Source organism: Tupaia chinensis, unplaced genomic scaffold, assembly GCF_000334495.1.
Source record: "Tupaia chinensis unplaced genomic scaffold, TupChi_1.0 Scaffold000682_1, whole genome shotgun sequence".
NCBI lineage: Eukaryota > Metazoa > Chordata > Mammalia > Scandentia > Tupaiidae > Tupaia > Tupaia belangeri.
Genome location: NW_006160205.1, coordinates 1,043,812 through 1,047,945, shown reverse-complemented (window position 1 = coordinate 1,047,945; position 4,134 = coordinate 1,043,812).

The following is a 4,134-nucleotide window of genomic DNA, read 5'->3' as shown; positions in this document are numbered from 1 at the left end:
CTGGCACACAGAAGCCCAGTGTCCACCCCGCCCGCTCAGCGCCGAGCAAGCTGCGCTAAGCTCCGCCAGGCGAGCCCTCCGCGCTCCCGCCGCACGGGAAGCCCTGGCCAGCGAGGACTCCCCCTGGCGCTCCCGGAGACTGCGGGGCAGGGAGGGAAGGGGAGCAGCTCTGCAGGCAAGGATGAGAGCTGCATTTCAGCGCGCTTGGATCGCACGTCCTGCACACACACACACACACACACACACACACACGCTAACCCGAGGAGTCTCTTTTTCTGCCTTGAGGCGATCCCTTCTTTACACTATGGGATTTTTTTGCTTGGTATCTTGCTCTGTCCACGTTGTAAACACCTCTGGGTAGCCACAGAGGCAGAAAGAAAGAAAGAAAAAATCCTCCAAGGACTCCCTCTGGACTCCACTTCTCCTGGGGAACAGCTCTCAGCGTTTCCTTGGTTTGCTGGAGCCAGGAGATGGAGCGTCAGTCTCAAAGCAACAGTTTGTACTTAGCTCCAGGATCTCCTAACTCCAGGGTCCCCACAAAAATGACCACCTGCTGTTGGAGCAAGCTGGAGAAAGATTTCCTCACACCTCCATGCTGCTACCTCCCCCGCAGCAGTTTGGGGGTGGGGGGAGCAGAATCCTTGATCCCTAGCAAATAGCTTCCAGTTATTATCTGCTGTGAAACAGAACTTGTAAGAGAACCCTTGGTTTGGTGCTGGAAAATTCAGCCTCTGGAGATGTCTATCCTCAGCTGCCAGCACTAACCCAAATGTAGTTTATTCTCCTTTCAATACCAAAGGAAACTGCTCCAGGACTCATGAAGTCACCAGATAATTAATATTACCTCCCCCCCATTTTTAAGTTGTCCCTCAGGAATGATACGGTGTAAGGCAATTTGGAAAAAGGAGCCAGAGTAGTCCCACATGCCACCAGTTCTGTTTTCCTTTAGAATCTGTCTGGATTTGGGTCCTATATAATTCTGTAACGCTTCTCATGGCTGAAGCACTGCAGTAAATTTCAAGATGGAGTTTTTTTCCTGACTCTATCTATAAAACAAGTGCCTGTATTTTACTGGTGGTTTTACACCGGGGCTGTTATCTTTGCTCTTATTAAGTGGCAGAAAACCAGGGTGCCAAACCCTTTCTCCTGAACTAACCCAGCAGGCTCAGAACCGATTATCAACAAGTCAATCAGCTTTATTTCAGGTTTCAAATGTGCTTTTAGAATCTTAATTCAGGTGAGACGCCATCAGTCAAAAGGGAAGAACACAAAATCTGTCCTCAGAGTGCCTGGTTTCAAAGTGACTGAGATCAGAAAACTTTTAAGGGATCTTTCTTTTGTAACTAATGAAATTGCCTGAGAGTTTTTGTTGGACTAGTTATTAGGACACAGACCTGATCCAAGAAGATCTGCAAATGTTTCTTCACAGTAAATCTCCTCTGTGTGCTCCTTCGTATCAGCGTTCTCACACGATTTTCCACAATGATTGTGCTGGTGTTTTTATAGACCATGGATATCTTAGGTTTTAAGGTCATGAACTAAGCAGCATTTGAGAAAGAAATGTCATCATATGGATGGAAAAGTACTGAAGTTCAAAGGCCTCTGAGTGCAAGTGAATGGCGGTGGCTCTTTTTTTTTTTTTTTAACGGTGCAATGTGACCGTGTTCTCGGAAGTGTCAGGCAACCAAGGGAATACCAGAATAAAACTTTCGACAGGTCAATTACCTCTGTCTCATGATACCATCCTCTCCAAAGAGTGCTCTAGAAACACCTTAGTTATCAGCCCTGTGTGTATAGGTTTAATGTCCGAGGTCAATTCCAACCTCACTCATTTTCTCTTCTTTCACATTTTTGCTATGAGGAATGTGTGCTTGCTGGAGAGAGAGAGAGAGAGAAATGGCCCCCCAGGGGGCATAGCCATACACAGTCCCTTCTGCTCCATATCCTCTCAGAATTTGGGGCACATACACATATAACCTGCATGACTTTTGAGCTCCCATGTCTGGAACATGAACTGCGCAGTCAGCCATGTGGGACCGTGCCACTGGCTGGCCCCCATAGAAATTGGACTGCAGTCTAATACAGGTTCTTGGAGTGTGGTTCCTGGACCAGCAACATCAACATCAACTGGAAATGTGTTAGAAATGGGAGTTCCCAGGCCACTGCTGATTCAGAAACTATGGGGTTAAAAGAGCCGAGTTTTCACTTGGTCTCTGGGGGATTTGGACTCATGTTAAAATTGCAGACTCACAGGAGTAGTTAGTATGGTAATCAGGGGTTAAATTTCCTAAGAGAAAGAAGCATACCCAATTTTAATTCTCTCTCTCTCTCTCTCTTTTTGAGATTTTTGCTCTAGGGCACGTGCACTTGCCAGAGAGAGAGAAAGTGAGAAATCACCCCCCAAGGGATGGCCATGCCGCAATCCCTTCTCCATTTTCCTCTCAGAATTTTGGGCATGCACACACATGTGCCTGGCAGGAATTTCAAGCTGCTGGGTCTGGGATTCGAACTGTGGTCAGTCATGTGGGAGTTCAGCACCTTAACCACTACGCCACCTGCTAGGCCATATACCCAGTTTTAAATCTCTGCTCCTTAGGACCTGTGGGCCCTTGGATAAGCTCCTTAAACTAGCAAAGTCTCAATGTCCTCATGTACAAGGGAGATAATATCAGAATCCACTACGGAGAGTTTTTTTTTTGGAGTAAAATATTCTGCATTAAGTGTTTAGCATGGTGGGTGGTAAAGGGCAAACACTCAAAGAAAGCCAACCATCATTACCACCAAAATGAGGAGTTATGTCAATAAAACAGTGTAAGCACAATGTGTACTTTTTTTTTCTTTTTTTTGGGAGAGGTTTTTGCTATAGGGCGTGTGAGCTTGCCAGAAAGACAGAGAGAGACAGAGACAGAAAGCAAGAAATCACCCTCTATGGTGGATAGTCACACTGGAATCCCTTCTCCTCCATTCCCCTCTCAGGATCTTGGGCATGCATGCACACGCACCCAGCATGAGTTTAAGCCACCAGGTCTGGGACTCGAACCATCGTCGATTACATGGGAGTCCAGTGACATAGCCATTATACCAACTGCTGGTCCCCCCCCCCTTTTTTTTTCACTGACTATCTACCTCTCCTTTCCTTCTCTGTTTGTTGAGGGTGAAAGTTGGTGGTGACCTGTTTTGGGGCAGCATTTATTTCTTTTTTTGGAGAGGTTTTTGCTACAGGGCGCATGCACTCACCAGAAAGAGAGAGACAGAGAGACAGAAAGTGTGAAATCACCTCTCCGCCCCCCGGGCGGGGCGGGGGGGAATGGCCACGCCACAATCCCTCCTCCTCCATTCTCCTCAGTATCTTGGGCATGCATTCACATGTACTTGGTGTGAGTTTAAGCCATTGAGTCCAGGACTCAAACCGTGGTTAACTACATGGGAGTCCAGCAACATAGCCATTATGTCAACTGCTGTTCCCTTGGGACAGCATTTCTACTACTCTCTTACAAGTTCTCAAAAGCTTTTTTGTAGCTTGATCTTTCCCACTCTCTCCACCCTTTCCTGTGGACTGAGAAAAGTAGTGCATACTAGTGCTGCATCTACGGTGAGATAAGACATCTTGTTTCCACCAACAGAGGCATTGATGCTTCTTATTCCAATGACTTTTCTCTCCCACAGAAGAGGTTTGAAGCTTGAGGATGAGTGGGTTTTTAGAGGGATGTACGTGCAACTCCTCCACTCCAGGGACTGGCAGTGGGTGGCAACCAAACTCAGGTGTGTAGCCGTGGAGAGAAAAGAACAACCCCAATGTGGCATCATCCGTAAAAGGGACCAGCCATGAGGGGCAACCAGATCCCAGATGCACTCCCTTGAAACTGTCTAAAATTTTCTGTGGAAAGAAAGCTAAGTCAAGCTAACTTCAAAATTGTCTTGCTATTTATTTATTTTTTAATCTGAGGCAAAGATTGTCTTTCCCTCCCAGCATCAGAGTTCCCTGCAATACACTGTAATTTCCTGCAGCTCTCTCTGGAGGCTTAAAAAGATGCTTCAGGTGACAGCATTACTCATACACCTGGGAGTTCTGCTGGGGATGTGACAGAGAAATTGTCATTATCCCTGAGGCTCCTGTAGGTTCTCCTCTGAGCC